This window comes from Atractosteus spatula, chromosome 5, assembly GCF_055471065.1.
Source record: "Atractosteus spatula isolate fAtrSpa1 chromosome 5, fAtrSpa1.hap1, whole genome shotgun sequence".
NCBI classification, from domain to species: Eukaryota; Metazoa; Chordata; class Actinopteri; order Semionotiformes; family Lepisosteidae; genus Atractosteus; species Atractosteus spatula.
Window position 1 is genome coordinate 50,626,030 of NC_142710.1, and position 19,125 is coordinate 50,645,154.

The 19,125-nt window shown below is 37.2% G+C and overlaps 1 pseudogene; it reads left to right on the forward strand.

The window, feature by feature from the left end:
* Positions 1-19,125, forward strand: part of LOC148835217 (uncharacterized) — a 40,607-nt pseudogene that overhangs the window by 13,919 nt on the left and 7,563 nt on the right.

The window sequence follows — 19,125 nt, forward strand, 5'->3', positions numbered from 1 at the left end:
AAACTCCACCCAAAGTTCTAGACTTTTTTTGTCATGTGCTCCTTTTTAACGATTTAAATAATCATTCTAGTAAATTCTGGTCAAGAAAGTCCAAGATAACACTAATTATTTAGCTAAAGCAATGTTATTCACAAATGATGAATATTCTAGTAAATCAAAGCATATTGTCAAAGGTAATTATTCATAGCAACATAATTGCAAATTGCAACATTAACAATTTAAATATACTGATCTTAATATAGTGCAAGTAATAGGCTTATTCTATGCTGAAAAGAGAAGAAAGAAAACACAACATTTTGGCCCTGGAGCCTTCTTCAGGTACAGAAGGCTCCACAGCCGAAACGTTGTGTTTTCTTTCTTCTCTTTGCAGCCTACACATGCTGACGCAACTAGCCACCTGAACTACTTAATATAGTGCATACAGTACTTTTATCAGCTACAATGCAACTTACAAATACACAATGAAGTCATTCTAGTCACAGCTGGATGACTTTATAATAAAATAATTTTATAATTAAAAATAAAAAAGATATTGTCTAATTATAGTACTTTTTACAGTATGCACAATTACCAATAATTCTACATAATGCATGTAATTTAAAAAAGGATAATTCTATCTTTCTATTCTATGTGCTGTTACATATTTCATTTGGAGTTGTGGTAGTAATATGGTGACAATATCCTGTCTCAACACTGTAATCATTGTATTTAATTAAATTGTTTGTTGCTAGTATACGTAGTGTGATTCACACAGGAAAGAATTAATGGATCAATAAACATTTAATGCTGTACATATTTTGTATGTACACCCGTAGTCCTTTCAGTATTCACTGTGTCAGCTGACAGTTTAAGAAGTGCAGTTCTGTATCAAATTCATTAAAAAAATTTACAAAGCAATGAAACGTTACATTTTGTGACATTGCACTGCCTACCGTGTTATACCTACTGACACACCGCCCTAGATGGCTGCATCTGTACATCTTCTGTTTTTGTTGGTGTTTGCAAAATTCAATGAATTGATTGATCAAATTGTATACTCTATTTTATGGGTACTAAATAACACATCTTCCTACCAAATGAACTTAAGAGCTTCTACTTCTACAGAAAGTCAGGTAACAGGCCAGAAAGGTATTTGCCAGTTATTAAAACATAAGTGATAAAAAACTGTGAAAACTGTCCGTAAAGACAATATTTCATTTTTTTAATATATTTTCAGCTGTTATTACCAAAATTGTAGTGTTTCCATGAGAAAGCATAGACACACAAATAGCCTTACACTGAAACTGGAAAGTGTAAAGCTGGCCTTTATTTGATATATTTACCAAGTGCTGACACTAAGCACTTTCTGAAATGATAGCTGAAGGTTCTGATGAAATCTTAAATTGCCTTTTCGGCTTGTTTGTTCCACTTGATGTTATCTACAATAAAACCTCAAGGCAATGCTTACCTGTGTATGGACTGAGGATAAACACCAGCTTTTCAAAAACTCACACAGCTACAATACATGGCTTGGCTACAGTGTTTGGCTTCTGAATAAACCTCTAAATGAGGAGTTTCCTTGTAATATAAAATGGAAGAAAATAGCTTGCTTGGAAAAATAACCCGCTACTGCTGAATGGATCATAAATGGTTCTTATCTTGTTCTTGTGTCATGAATAGAGATATAAAACCAAATGGAAGGGATGAGTTCATTTTAACATCCCCCCCACAAAAAAATGCATTCGCTTTATAGCACTTCTCTAAAGATAAGATTATAGTGGTTTAAATTAGTATTTCTCTACCATGGTAATGTTTAACAAATTATCCAGGAGATTTTAATCAACAGGGTGTTGATCAAGAGTCCACTGTTTTCAAGCAGCTGACTGGTAAATGTCTTCAACAAGCTAATGTATAGCTAATTATGGACATGCTTTTTGTGTGATTCTCCAAATTTGTGATATACCGTAGCATCTTATGTCTTACTTACAGTACATCAGTTTTATTTGACTAAATAAAAAAAAAAGATACAACAGACATATGAGTAGGTCCAGTAGGACAAATTAATAAAGTAACATATGAAAAGCTGTTCTTTACCTGCCAGTTCCATTTTTCGAAATCAGCGTGCCATATTTTATCTTCGCCCATTTAAAAAATACTGTAGTTTATTCAAAAACTGAGGAGCCAATTCTGATTGATGCTATTGTTGAGCAGCTGTTTTGCACAAACCTTATGTACCATGTAGCCAGCATTGTCTCAAAATGTTTATTGCTCCATATATTTCTAGGTGACCAGTTTGTTACAATGTTCACATATTCTCCTTCACTTAATAAGCAGTACACGAAGCAGATGCTACCTGTAATATCTGCAATCAATAAAGGTACACTTGCAAGTACTAATGCTTGAACAACACATCAATCAAAAGTTGAAACTGGAAGGACCACATAACATACACTATATTTTATATTATAGTATTAGGTTGACTCTTACCATTACTTGAATGACAAATATTTTACAAATGGTCAACAGACTTGACAGCTTAATTGCAAAGGGATTTCTGATGATAAAGCCTGAACAGACAAGGTCAAACCAAACACTGTCTGATATTTAGACTGCTAAGAGTATCACAACTGCAGAAGCAGCTCTTACATTAATGTGGATTAAATGCCAACCACTGAGTGTCTTTTTAATGCGTATTCCACGTGGTGAATTATTTAATCATTTTATACCAAAACAACAAGATTTTCATAAAAATTTGTTTTGAATGAAACAGTAGTTAAGTGATCTACCCATTCATTTTCAAATAGTTTTTATCAGGGTCTAGGGGAGCCTGATCTAATCCCAGCAAGCAAGGGGCACAATACAGCATACATCCTGGACAGAATGCCAGTCCATCTCAGGGCACACACAGACGCAAAAACTCACACACTCACACCAGGGACAGTTTTCCTAGAAGCCTATTAATCCACCGCTATGTCTTTGGACTATATGAGCAAACCAGAGTGCTCAGCATCAAGACACATGGTCAAAGAGAGAACATACAAGCACCACACAGAAAGGATCCCAGGTCTTGAACTGAACCCAGAGCAGCAGCACTGCGAGGCTGCAATGCTAATCAATGTAGCACCATGTAGCACAGGACATTTGCAATTGATTTGAAATTAAATAAACTTTAAATTACAGCATGGGCACTTTTTAATTTTCACTTCACTTTTGTACTTCACTTTTTCACTTCTGCGATGAGCAATTTATTTATAATGGCTGCATCACCGTGCCTCCCTTAATTAAGTGATGTATTTTCTAAATAATGACTGGGACTGTCTATAAAAGGAAATATGAAGGGTATTTTGATTGCACATCAATACGTTATTTAATCATGCAAATTATATCATTTTTTAAAAACATTTTTCTTTTCATAATGCACACATCTGCTTCCATGTGTGCTTACTGTATCTTGTTCTTAGACACCCACAGTTTTCGAAAACGTTGTTAACTATGATGGTATTAATCATGCAAGAAAAACAGATGTAGTACTCAATAATAAACAGAAAGTCATTTATATATACAGATGCATCCATCTAGAATGTATGAGGTGTCAGTAGGTGTGCTGCAGTAGGTACAGTGGTGTTGCACAGTACAGCTCGTAATCACTTTTTAAAATTTTTCGAAGAATCTGATACATTAGCAACCCATTAGACTTTCCTGTGCTAATCATACTATTGATCTTCCTTATCAAGAACAGCTTCATTGACATATCAATGCAAAAGGGGGACATCCCAGGAGTGCCCGGATGTCTGGAGCACACTGGTGTGGTGTCTCAACTAATCAGAGAAGTTAGAGACCACAAGGGCTTAGTGCAGACCACACTAAGAAAATATCATGTTCCAGACAGAGTCAGAGATCTAATTGCAGATTACTACAATAACTTTAACATAAGAATCTCCTCAGGATTAGTCACATCAAGTTGGCACAAGATCTAGGTGGGATTATTACAGGCTGTATCATCTCCATGATCCTGTTTGTCCTGGCTATGAGTAAGATTGTGAAGTCTGCAGAGGCGGAATGCGGTGGCCCTAAAACCAAGTCTGCCACCAATCAGGGCTTTCATGGTTGTCTTGACAGTCATGACAGTCAGTGCCAGGATGCTGGTGGTTCCGGTTGGGCCTTGAGAAACTGATTTGGTGGGCCAGAATGAAATTCAATCCAGCAAAGTCCAGATCTATGGTGCTGAAGAAAGGGAAGATTATGGACAAATTCTATGTCAGCATTGATGAGACAACTACCCCACCCATCTCTGAGAAGCCAGTGAAAAGTCTTGGTAAGATGTTCGACAGCAGCCTTAGAGACACAATATCAATGCAAGCATCCTGCACAGAGCTGGAAGGCTGACTGAGATCAGTCGACAGGTCTGGATTACCAGGGAAGTTTAGGGCATGGGTATACCAACATGGCATCTTGCCCAAGATCATATGGCCACTTCTCATTTAAGAAGTTCCCATATCAACAGTTGAAACCTTGGAAAAGAAGGTCAGTGCTTACCTCTGTAAATTGCTGCGTCTACCAAGGAGACTGAGCAGTATCGCTCTCTATGGTCACGGCAACAAGTTAATGTTGCCTGTTAAAATCTTGGAAGATGAGTTCAAGGTGATGCAGTACAGAGATTCAAGTGACCCGATAGTATCTAAAGCCGGGGGTGAAGTGAATACTGGGAGGAAGTGGAGAGCAGAAGCTGTTCAACAAGCAGAAGCTCACCTGCACCACAAATGGTTGGCTGGGGCAGCCACTTGGGTTAGGGCAGGATTAAAATATCTCACAATGTTGTATAACATTAATAGAATTAACCTTTTTAAAATTACTTTTAGTATTAATAATTACTGGTTATTGTGTGTTATTAAGTATCAAGAATTACTGGTTATTGTGTGTACTGTAAAAAGTAATAAAAAGTCCAGATTAAAGTAAACATTTTGAATAGTGATTTAAATGTCATGTACTCAAACTTGCATTGAAACTGATACAATATGCTCTATATTTAGATCAATATATTTAAATTGTTAAAGGGGAACTGCAAAGTTATTTTTATATTTTCATGTAATAAAGTTATACAAATTTGAATCTGTAATAATAATCCGATAGAAATATCACTCTTAGTCAAAAAAACATGTTAATTGCACATTTTAACATAATTATGACAAACAGGATCACTTAAATTGTGAAGATAGATTTTTTTCTATTTGTCTAGAAAAAGTTTTGATATCCCCTCTCACTGTGCTCTCTTCATCGGTTGCTTTTTATGGTAAAAAATGTTAGGAATGGTTTGAGCACATGTTTTGGTTCAGTATCAGAAATAAGAATTTCTTTTATATTAGAAACTGTCAGGCTTCATAATCATTTAAACTGCAAAGCACAGAAATTTTTAATATTTTAAATATAATAATAATATGTCCTATCCCAAAATGACAATATTAGTATTGTTACAATTAGTTATAATACAAGAACATCATGATTGAAAAGCAGATTAGCATGTCCCTGTGAAATGTGAGACATTCCAATTCAAATACAATATGAAAGATATTCTGTTCAAAATTTGTTTAATTAACAAAAATATTTTCAAATATTACTGAAGCCTATATTTTTGATACTGTAGTATTTACATTGCTGTCTGTTTTAACTTTTCCACACCTACTGTACTGCAAAGTGCTTTTTTTTATACCTACTGTAAAGTGCTTTGAGATACTACTTTTAAAGACACTATATGAAACAAAGTTTATTTATTATTATTTAACTGCTTAGTTCAACTTTGTACAGATTGCCCAAACACAATATAATCTAGTGTCCTGGTATTTTTCCATGTTTATGTATTGGTGTAACCAGGTGACAAGATGGTGGGACAGGAGTCGGGAGTGCTATCCTCACACAGGCTGGCCATGAGCTCTCTGAAACCTGCTGCAATACACCTGTCCTGTGCCATCTGGTGAATATCACTGGAAACCATCACATATTTTCCATCATTATTACATTTAAAATTAGAATCTGAAAGTGCTTTAAAGTACAGTAGGTGTAGAAAAGCAGTTGTACTCTCTTTAACCTTTCAGAATGTCTGAACCGTGGCTAAAGGGGGAATGGACAAACCAAAAGAAAGAAAGAAATCCATACAATAAAATACTTGGGTGTTCTAGTGGTAAGGGGAAGCATACACACAGATTCAAAGATCATCACAAGGAAGAAAAAGTGCCAATTTCTCATCCATAAAAAGTGGTGTTTAATAATCTAAAACCATTTTCAGGTGGGTAGCTGCGTCAGCATGCACAGGCTGCAAAGGAACAAATAATAGGTTTATTCCATGCTGAAAAGAAAAGAAAGAAAACACAATGTTTCAGCCATGGAGTCTTCTTCAGGTGTGAAAAAGACAGGGCAGTAAGCAAAGGTAATGTAGCAGGAGAACAAAAGCTGGGAGAGAGGAGGAGTGAGGGGCGAGAGCAGGGGACAGAAAGAGAGGTTAAAGTTGCAACAAGCCCTGCTCAAACTCCTCAATCTCATCATGACAGCCGGATGTTTCCCCGAGGCCTGGAACCAAGGACTGATCACGCCCATCTATAAGAGTGGAGGTAGACTCGATCCCAACAACTACCGGGACATCTGTGTGAACAGTAACCTGGGGAAGGTATTCTGCAGTATCCTAAATACACGAATACTGGCCTTCCTTACCGAACACAATGTCCTGAGTAAGAGTAAGATCGGCTTTTTACCAGATCACCGCACATCTGATCACATTTACACCCTACACACACTAATAGACAAACATGTCCACCAAAAACACAAAGGAAAAATTTTTGCCTGCTTTGTCGATTTCAAAAAAGCATTTGACTGAATTTGGCATGAAAAATTGTTTTCGAAACTACTCTAAAGTGGCATAAGGGGCAAAGTGTACGACATAATTAAATCAATGTATTCAGAGAGCAAATGTACAGTGAAAATTGGAAACAAATGGACCAAATTCTTCACCCAAGGCCGTGGGGTGAGACAGGGCTGCAGCCTGAGCCCAACACTGTTCAATATCTATATCAACGAATTAGCAGTGTAGCGGCGAGGCTTATTAATAAGAAAGAATTAAGTGTTTCTGAGTTTCCCAAATGAGGCCCCATCTCTCTGTTCATCTCTGTGATGCAGCCACAGAGAAACTATTCATGCAGGCTGATTTAAGGTTCCTTTGATAAGGTTTCCTAGGACAGCTCCTAAAGGGGGATGCACTTAGCTAAGCCTGGCTATCATGATCAATGGTCATCCATTGGTGCCTATCTGTCTAAGGAGTGCCAGATGGACATCTGGACTGCATTCCTAAGTGTCAGGAGTAAGTGACTCATATCTCACCTTGATCAACCAATCAGGGACTGGTAGGGCCGAGTAACCCACGTGGGACTCTGATGCCCATGGAATTTTCAGCCAATCAACGAGCTGAAGTTCCTCCAGGTAAAAACAGGCAACACAGAGATTCAGTGAGATTCAGAGAGATTCAGGAAGATTCTGGAGAGGATTCTGTGGACTTTTCTAAAGGGAATTCAAAGGAGAATTCCAGGGCAGGACGGCCCAGGAGCAGAAGGCTCCCAAGGGCAGGACATTCTCGCAGAGCGCCTCCTGACCTTCCTGAGACTCAGCCCGGACAACCACGGAACGGCCAGTGTGTCCGAGTGCCAGAACTTTGCTTTGTTCTAAGAGTCTAGAGCGGAGGTTGCCAGCGAGTAACCAGAGGATCCACCCGAGGTTAGCACCAGCAGCAGGCCTCGTGAACAGGTCGGAACTGTGGACAGCTGAATCACTATTCAGAACTAGCTCTTCATCAGGAACGAACCGGTCCTCTTCCTGACTTGCTGGGATCCACAGTCATCTTTTCTCCTGTGCACAAACTTTGCTAGTTAAAGCCAACACTAACTAGCCGGTCAGTGAGCATCAGCAGCGCACCGTCGCAAGCCGCACAGCACAGCCTGGCACGGAGCCAGAGAGCGCGGATTGGACAGCAACAAGCCTGCAGCTGATTGTTTGTGCCTGCAGGAGATATGAATCCCCAGAAATTGGATGAGTATTCAACTTCAATGCATTACAGCTCGAGAATTCAATTGTTATCCCAACCAGTTGATATCAATTTAATTCCTAAGAGTTATGTACTTGTTTCAAGTATCTAATGTAGAAGTTATAACCAAGTTCATTTATGAAACGGTCTAAATGAATGATATACTGAATGTATGTCCTCTTGATATATGTAACTCTTTGTAACTGAATGAATATATATCTTTTTTATTCTGATAACCCTCTCGATAAGATCTGTTAGGTTTATATGCATATTCTATGTATTAATAAATGTATCCTCGTGTATTGGTACCTGTGTGTGTGCGTTGTTTGAGTTATGTCGCATGGTTGGATTCTAAAGCCATCGCAAGAATCAATTTTGTGATTTACTGCTACAATTAATAATTGTCCCAGTAAATGCCCAAACCCTACAGAACTGGTGCCTTCAGAGAGCCACTACATTACATTTTGGCTATGGCAACGTTACAGCAGGAATGCTGGAACAGTCTGCAGCTCCTGGTCTCACACTACACGACACAGAAATCAAGTTCCTGCTTTATGCAGATGACCTGGCCCTGCTGTCGCCCACAGAACAGGGGCTGCAGCAGAACCTGGCACTGCTAGAGCAGTACTGTCAGACCTGAGCGCTGACAGTCAATCTGGAGAAGACCAGAGTTATGGTTTTCCAGAAGAAAACCAGACCTCAGGGAAACAGGTACAAATTCACACTCAACAGCAACACATTGGAGTACATATCCAGCTACACATATCTCGGTCTCACCATCAGCTCATCTGGGAGTTTTGACCTGGCAGTGAAGGCACTGAGGGAGAAGGCACTCAGGGCATTCTAAGCAATAAGAAGGAGGCTCTTCAACATCAACCCACCAACAAGAATCTGGCTCCAAATATTTCAAAGTGTAATCCAACCCATTGCCCTATACGACAGTGAAGTGTAGAGTCCCCTCACGGACCAGGAGTACACTCAATGGGACAAACACCCCACAGAAACTCTGCACATGGAGATCTGTAGAAACATCCTCCGTGTGCAGAGAAAAACACCTAACAACGGGTACAGGGCCGAATTAAGCCAGTGCCCACTATTGATAAACATACAGAAAAGAGTATTAAAGTATTGGCTACACCTAAAAAACAGTGACCAAAATTCATACCACCACAAAGCCCTGCTGAGCCAAGAGTTGAGCCCAAAACAGAGCCCCCTGAGCCAGCTGGTCCTGAGGCTCACTGACACAAGCCACACCGACACTAACCAGCATCAGGACAGCACTGCTAGAGCACCACAACTCAGGCTCAACCACATCACAGCACAGATCAAACAGCAATATCTCACACGCTGGGACACACACACAAACACAACATAAACTGGAATGCTACAGAACCCTAAACAGACAATACAAACTAGCCAAATATTTGACCAAGATAAGAAACAACAAAAAGAAACAGACCCTAATGAAGTACAGGCTCAGTGACCACAGCCTGGCCATAGAAACTGGGCAACACAGGCAGACCTGGCTGCCCAGAGAGGACAGGCTGTGCTCCCACTGCCAGCGGGGAGAAATAAAGACAGAGGTGCACTTCCTACTGCACTGTGACAGATACTCTGGGATTAGAGAAACATTCTTCTCTAAATTCAGAAATCTAGTCCCAGAGTTCCCACACCTCCAGAATCACAACGGGTCCCAATCCTACTGGGAGAGGGAGGAGGGAAGCCCAGTATGTGATCTCCTGTCACAGCCTGAGGAACAGTGAGCCTGTCTCCCAATAATGCTCAATATGTTTACAGTATATGTAAATATTTTATGACGTCTCTGTTGTAAATGTCTGTAATATGTCTGTAGATTTTATTTTACTTTTATTTTATGTTTCGTTCCATGTTAATTTTATTATTTTTATTTGCTTTGGCAACACTGATTGTACCCATCGGTCATGCTAATAAAGCACCTTGAATTGAATTGAATTGAGAGGCCAATCAGGAGGTGTGAAGTCAGGATTGGTGAAGTGAGGTGTGAAATGAAACCTACAATAAATAGAGAGAATTTAGAAGAAAAGTAGTCTGTTGTTAAGAGAAGGGGGAAGGTGTGATCCTAGCTGCAGGATAATTTTGGTTTCTGTAGTCTTTCTGATGTATGAGTTCGGAAAACCGTCTTTGAGAACACAGATGGAGAGATTAGAGTGGTCATGGCCGTCAGAGGTGAAATGAGAAACAATGGGCTTGGAGAGATCTTTAATCTTCACAGCCCTAACATGTTCTCTGAAGCGGTCTCCGAGTCTCCTTCCTGTTTCTCCAATGTAGATGGCTGGTCATTTACTGCAAGAGATACAGTAAATAAGGTTGCTAGAGGTACAAGAGGTTGCTGGAGGTGCCATCTGGGTGATCCGGAATTGTCCTGAGAGGCCTTGAATGAGTGTAGTGTTAGATGTGTACTTGCAGGTGATACAGCGAGCTCTGTTGCAAGGGAAAGTGCCTGGTGTGGATGGTTGCTGAGGGTGGTCAAGGAGCTGTGAACAAGAAGGTTACGCAGATTAGGTGGTCGGCGATATGAGAAAATCATATCGGTCAGAAAAGAGGGCCCCAGTGGAGGGATCATCCTGTAGGATGGAAAAGTTGGTGTTGATGGCATCTTGTACCTCCAGCAACCTTATTTACTTATTTACTTATTTTATACTTATACTTATTTACTGTATCTCTTGCAGTAAATGCCCAGCCATCTATATTATTCTTAGTTCATGTATTACTGTAAGTGCCACAAGCTAAATCAAAAGCAAGGGTTGCAAAATGATGGGTTTATTTGAAAGAAAGTTTAATTTTCCATTACACAGCAGTGGATATTTCTAAAGACAAAAAGACACGGAGCCATTAGAATAACAGGTTTCTGGATCTGTATACAGTACATTAGAAGTACACCTGCCAAGCATTTTACTACAAAACAGATTTTTGCTAACTGTGTTTTGAACATGTGTGAAAAGTTAAAAATGTTAGACAATATATATTTCCAACAGCATTTTTTGTTTTATGAGAACATGGATTACAATACATAGAAAAAGCACTTAGTGCAGCTTAATGAGAAAACCAAGTTGTGTTATTTGCTTTGATCATGAATGAAAGAGGTATTTGTTGTTAATTCTGCTACAGACATACGGTACAGCACATAATTTAGAAATAAATTTGGGGTCACTAAAAACCCATTCATGGATATACATGGATATTTATGGATATGCTCTTCATAAGTCCCTTGACTCATTTAAACATTTTTTAAATATGAAATAACAAAAAACAATGGACATACTACTTACATAAATGTATAAGTAACAGTTGACAACAGTCATGATTTATTTCAAATTAATTAATATCATTGAACTCTAAAGTATGCAAACATTTTTGAGGAAAAAAATATTTGAGGGGATATGTAATTAAGAAGTTAATAATTCAGAGAAGGAACAGGCAATTCCTTAATAACACAGTGATCTGCAGTAAGCCAGGTAGAAGAAGGCTGATTAGGAAAGCTGAAGCAATTACATTCTAGCACTTGCTGCATTGAGCACAGACACCTCACATCTCTAAGTGTAATCTTTCCTGAGATAAGTGTTGATGAATCTGTACAACTGGTAGACTTGAGGGCATTTCTTCTATGGCTTTGTCTGCAGTGTCCTTGTCAGTGTAAAACAGTTTTACATTTGGGCCTCCATCACTCAACATCCTGGACAAATGAAGGTGCAGTTGGAGTATTCATTCCTTGGCTGACCAATCTGTGAGATGTTCTCTTCATATCATACCCTCTTCAACAGGAAGAAGTTCCAAGTTCCTATAGTCAATTTCTTAAGGCATCCAGAAATACAATTATTTAATAACTTAATAAAGTTAAACTTATTTTGTAATTATGATTATGGATATTTCAGTATATACCGAATAAAATTACTTATATATCTTAGAACTAACATATTTCCCCACCAGCTGTATGTGTGTCCTGTACCAACATAAAAGTTTATGAAGAAAACATTAATTTTTGTTTTTTCAGTTTCCAAAAATAAACCATAAAGCATAAATCTAGATGACCCAGTCTTTCCACTGCCTGCAGAAACTACAACTCTTACAAATACTGCTTCCTTGGATACTGCAGGCCCTGTCCAGCATTGGTGTTTTATAAGTACTTTTATAACTTATTTGTTCAATCATATTGTATGTTGTTAGTTGTTTACAATTTTGAACCTTGCAAGTGTTCAAGGGAAATGTAGTTAAAACGAGCATGTCAAAACTTTCCAAAAATAATGATAGGAAGTAAACAAGTTAAAGAACTTAGAAAAGAAAAATGTTTATGAAGAAGGTGGAATACTGATTTGTACAGTAACATATTTTTTATTTTCAGCTACTACTACCAGTACCATTTTTTTTATTTTCAGCTACTACTACCAGCTACAGTATATGATTAATGTGTCTGAAAATAAAACTAATAAATTCATATGGTTAATAATTTTTGAAAACATTATACTTTGGTTATTTTTATTTTCAGCTACCAAAATTTCCCCTTTGAGATCTATTTTAACAAGATATAAAAATGGAAGCTTCCAGTACATTAATGTTACAGTAATGTACTTCAAAGTACCATTCATAGTGGTCCAATATGAGAGCTTTCGATTTAATGAATCCAGTAATCCCCTTTTCAGAAACAAAATCGACAGCCAGTTTACAACTTTAAAATGGTAGCTGGGCTATGTATTTTATATTTTATACAACTTAAAATGTATTATTTCAGGAAATATCATTAGTAGACTTTATTATTAAAAAACAGATTAAATAAATCTAAAGTTTAAAAAACATCTAACAACAAGTTGTAACACCTACTGTACCAATGGGTTCTGAGCAGTGAAGGACTGAAGGTGGAATGCCAGATAGAAGTGTATTGTGCTTTCTGCTGGCACGAATTCTAGATGGCTGCACCTGTATATATGTGTATTTAGAAAATCACCAGGGGACAATATTAGCTTCTAGCTCATTCTTTTCATAGTGTGCAAAGAAATTTGAAAGTTCTTTCTTGAAGAAAATTAGGAAAGGGTAACTCATCATTCAAAAAGACAGGCTCCAGAGACACTTTCCCTTTCTTAAATCAATTTCAATCACCAAGATCAATTTCTCTATATTCCCCATTTTAAAAGATGATAGGTAACAATGAATGAGAAGCCAGGGATACCACAAAGTGATGCAAATCTGCGGAATGACATCATATTAGCAGTGTCTAAGAAAAACCTTGCTTTAAAAGCTCAAGTCTGATCCTATCCTTTCAGTGGAAACAAACCAAAATGTGTTCAAAATAATGTTTTCTAGTGTGACAGCTTGGGATGACCAGTCACCACTGGGGTCTTCTAGTTGTGTCTTTTAAGCATAGGGAGAAAAACTCCTCATGGTTATTTCTCTACACACTTCTAACAGGTGTGTCATTTCTGGATACTACCTGACGCACGCAAACAAAACTAAGATCCACATTTGGAGCCCTACCTACAGTACATTTATACGTAGTTGAATGGGTAAGCTTTGCTTTACATCTTTTGCCAATAGCCACGATATTTAAAAATCCCTTTTTTTCTCACTTTAATAACTCACAAACATTTTAAACAAAAAACAAAGAGCTTGCTTCATCATTTTATATCCCGACAGGCAAGCTAATCACTAAGAGCTGAGTTTCATCACTAAGGAAAGGAGCTAATCAGTGGTACCTTTGCCTACCCTACTGCTCTTGTAAGCAGGGTAGAGAAAAGTACAAACCAGAGCAGACAGGGTTATTGTGGGTAAAGGCTTCTCAAAACTCAAAATCTATTTGTTCTGCATATTCTGTCAAACTAGCTAAATCTAAATGGCAAGTTCTTGTTTTTTCCAGTGAACTGAACGGTTTAAGTGGTGCCTCAAAAACAATAATGCTTTAAAATTAATTAATGACAAATTTGAAATTCAAATTATAATTATGATTATTTGGAGGATCATTGTGGGTGTTTATGAGTGTTTATTTAATCACAGAAGAATTTAGACTGCCAAAAAATCAACCTTGTTGTTATCCTCACTCTAGTTTAGGTACAACAAAATTATGAGAGTGTTTGTGGTACTTGAATCAAAAACAACCAACTGAGCAGTTAATTAAAAGATTTGCAAAATAAAAATAGAAATAAAATAGACACACAAAGGCAATACATAATACACAATGATTTAGATTTTTAAGATTACCAGAAACAGACCAAAGTAACACAAAATTATAACTGCAAATATTAAGCAGATTCCAATTTACAGTATCTGCCTGGAAAAAGGACCTACAGCTATTCTGTAAATTCTAAAATAATTTCTCCTAGAATTTTCACATACATGTGCTCTTTTGGTGACAAATTTATTGATATGCTGTTCATCTGAATGATAAATTAGAAATTAAATAGGGAATCACTGTTCAAACACTTGCAGTTCAATGATAATATACTGTATATGACTACTGATCATCATCAAAAACCATAGTAAAAATAGAACAAAACAAAATATCTGATGGAGACATACAGAAAATGAAATGTGGATTTTGTCCGTATGATAGCATCACTTGAGGAAATACTTAATAAATGCTACATTTGCTGATGTTGGCAGGAGACTCATGGGGATACTACACTTCTCTCATGGTCTGGAACTTTATATTTAGGGCAGGTAAAATTTAGTTTTTTGTTTGAAACAAATCACATAAAGCAACTTGACAACAGAGTTTTAAGAGGAATGACCCTTGACCATGAAATGTTTTCTGGTATCCAAATCAAATTTGTTTCCCAGCACGATATACCTGTACAGTATCTGCAGTCTCAATTAAGAACAAAAGAATAGTCAGAACTATGTAACCGAGAATCCACATACAGTAGTTTCATTGCTTGCTACAGGGTGCAGGTATTGTACAGAGCAATGCATGCAGAGGTTTTGTGGTGAAGCAGAACAAACAACCACAGTCCTATCAGTTTTAGCTCATATTACTTGGCAAAGGGAATTCTACACAGTCAGATCCAAATGAGTAATTAAACATTAATATGCATTCCATCCATCTATTTTCTAACCACTTTATTTAATGAAGGGTTACAGGGGGAGCCAGTGCTTATTCTGGGAAGCAACTGGCACAAGGCAGGACACATCCATTCACCTGTCCATTGCAGGGTACATGCAGACACAAGTGACACCACAGCACATCCACATCTACGGGACTGAAGTGGAAAGGGTCAGTAACTTCAAAATTCCTTGGTGTCCATATCACCAAGGACCTCACACGCCACTTGTCTGATTAAGAAAGCGCAACAGTGCCTGTACTTCCTAAGACGGTTGAAGAAGGCTAAGATATGTCCCCAGATCCTCACTGACTTTTACAGATGCACTACAGAAAGCATACTGACAGGCTGCATCATAGTGTGGTATGGCAACTGCAGTATTGCTGACCACAAAGCCCTACAGTGGGTGGTGAAAACTGCCCAGTCCATCACTGGGGTTGCTCTCCCATCCATCCAGGACATTTATGATAGATGGTGCTTGAGGAAACCTCTAAGCATCATTAAATACCCCACACACCCCAGCTACAGACTGTTTGACCCTCTACCATCTGGAAAATGGTACCGGAGCATCCAGACCTGGACTACCAGACTCAGACTCACAGTTTTTACCCCCGCACGATCAAACTATTAAACTCCCAGCCTCTCTCACCCACGATTTAAACCCTTACTTTGCCTTCTCTCTTTATCAAAACTCAAACACACATTGAAATCTACCTCTACCTCACATGTCAAGAAGTTCACTCCCCATAATATTCTATCCTTTATTTCATTCTGTTGATGTATGATTTTTCACAACTGATGTTGTTTTGCACATTACCCTTTTCCTGTTGTTGTTTTGCACATTGCCTATTGTCTCTGTCTCTTTTCTTATACAATTGTATTGTTGTTTGTTTGTACTGCTTACCGTCTGAGAGCTAACTAAACAGCATTTCGTTATACCATATACCTGTGTATGAGTATAATGACAATAAACTTGAACTTGAAGTGTGCACACACTTACACCAGGGCCGATTTTCCTCTGAAGCCAGTTAACCTACTAATTTGGTTTTGGACTACGGAAAGAAACAAGTGCACCCAGACACCCATGCGAACATGGGGACAACTTACAAACACCATGCAGATACAGTAGCATACCATGACTAGAATTAAACTCAGGACCCCTGCTCTGCAATGCAGCTACTGTATGTTAACCACTGCACCACCATGCCTCCCTAATATGCATTGTATTCTTTGTTAAATAAAAGTAATGTGGGATGGGCAGCACAGTGGGAGCACTCCTGCCTCCTAGCACCGGGCACCTTAGATTCAGTTTTGGCCACATGTGCCCTATGACAAACTGGCATTTTGTCTGGGGCACTTGTGCACATGGGGCACATCACTTGCACCCATTGCTTGCCAGTATAGGCTCTGACTCCCTAGTGACCATATCTTGAATAAAGCGGTTAGAAAATGGATAGATGGATGGGTGGAAGTAATGTGAACAAATAATAATAACAATAATAATGATAATCACATTTTCTTAATATTGTGGATAGTTATCAAATTTTGAAGAGTCATCTCATTCTAATTTAATTTGAAAGGCATTGTTACTTGCCTTTGGTTCCCAGTTAAACCTTCATATTATTGAGTTGGTTCATTTGTGACAAATGGCTTTTTTTAAGACTGTGCTTTAAAAAATATTTATTGTTTTGTCAATTATATTGTTTTCTGTAAGCTTACTCCAAATGAAATATTGATTATAATAGGAATTGCTGCTGCCCTGTCACTCATAGCACAGATAAAAAAAGAGAACTATCGAAAATCAATTTCAGCACTGCCTTGCTTCTTGAGCTGTCCAACAGATACAAAATTAGTGATTAGTTCTGCTCTAGGATTAGGAATACAAAGAACAATTACTGGGCTCGCTGATTTGTGACAGACTTTTACAAGGTCATTTTTATAAATACTCAATCCGCTGACCTCCTGTAGCAGAATAGCAGGAGCCCTGTCAACTCCATAAAAAACTAAATTAAAATTTGAATATGCATACTACAAAAAATCATACAACTCTAAGAAACATGGTCTGAACAGTGTTTTCTTTTTCTTTTGGCATTATAATTTCACAACAAAAAATATTTTTACATTAACTACAAAATTTCAAATTAACAATTGGATCATTAGAATAGCTGTAAAAACAAATAGTGAACAGTACATTTCCCATTACATTGCAATTTTCTTCTTCAACATTGATCTCATTGTGTACTTAGAATTGCTTTTACTCTTTCAAACACACACACACATATGGTATACAGTACTGTTTTCCTGACCATTGATTCTTGCAGGTACAGTACCTGAAGGAAGAGTTTCATTTTAGAAATATGAATGGCCTGTGATATTTAACCCACTTTTCTTCATTAAAGAATGGTTGTGTATTTCTACTCATTAATAAATAAATTGCACACTTTAAAAAATAACAAAATCACAATGATAAAATAATTTTAGGATTAATATATATTTTATGTACATATTTTGTTTCTGTTTTAACCATGATGTCTATGAAGCTATTATCAAAAACATTTCTATGAAAATGTTTTTTTTTGTTAATGAAATCAAAGTTAGTGCAAATTAGCAGAATACAACAATCTATTGATTTAAAGTTAGAAGGCATTGATCCATTGTCCTAAAGATGCTGAGCCAACCTTTTATGCTACACAATCTTCCAAACTAGTGATTTGCTTTAAGTCGGCAATACCACATTCAGCAATACTGAATACACTAGTGATAATGATGAGCTTTGAAGTCACATGAGAACTTAGAATTCTCTGTGGGTGTATCATATGTATGCCATTGTCATAAGAAACTTCAGTTATTTTTCTGTATAATGAATTGTTGGTTGATGTGTGCATTCTTTTTAAATAAGTGATTTGAATCTATTTGCTCAATAGTAAATTCAGGGGGATGACTAGGAATCAATTTAAGGAATAGCCGTTGACTTACAGTAGTGTATATGGTATAGCCAGATTTTATTAAGTATTATGTTACTGTAATCATCAATGATTACCACGTCTAAAAATCTAATTACATTTCACAGACAGGTTTGGTTGTTGTTAGGTAAATTTTGAATGAGCTTGTTTTAATAAAAAAAATCTCAGCTCTGTCCATTTCATGTTCTTAGTACGCTTTCTCAGCAACACATTAGGTCACTGACCTTTGCAATCTGAACTTTTCTTACACAAAACCCAGTTTTGTGTCTTAATATAGACTGAACCTTAATGTGACTATTCAGCGCTATTATTGATTTCAGTGAGGAGTCTGAAAGAATGAAATCAAAAGAATGAAGAAATTGAAGAAAATGAGAGGGGGGGAATGTTTTTATTTTAAACACGCACACAGTGTTACAATGAAATACTTTTGAATTTTATCAAGTCAAATAAAAATAATAATAGGAGAAATTCTAATCTGTATAATTATAACATTGTACAGTAAGTGACATCCCAGACTTAAGTGTACTCAATGCATGAAATCACATAGCAACATCAAGAGATTAAATACAGCCAAAGCTCACAGTTTTAATATTTTAATTTAATATCTTTAAATTTGTTTTATATATAATCCGCATTTGAAAAGAATTTTGCAATACCTACTTTGGGTTATTCTCATTTCCACATCAGTTAGTATTTTGGCTCACGAGGAGTATTAACTATTTTACAGCATCTGCATTTTCATGGACCTGCATGTCAAATGGTATTGTTTGGCAGTTCTGAGTGTTGTGTCACCATACCAGTGTGACAACAATGACCTTTTCATTGGCAAGTTAGGAATTGCTTCAGGAAGCTCTGTTATTGATTTAGTCTCTCAGTTTAACCTTTTGATATTTTGTTTTGTTATTTTTTTATACTTTTAGAAATGTATATTGGCAGCAGAATATTCAGTCGATAAATAACTCTACAATTTTTAAAGGTGCAAAACAAAGACCAGAGATCAAATGCAAGTCTGAATTTCACCATCTTGGTTAAACCAGGTATCACTGAGACTTACTTG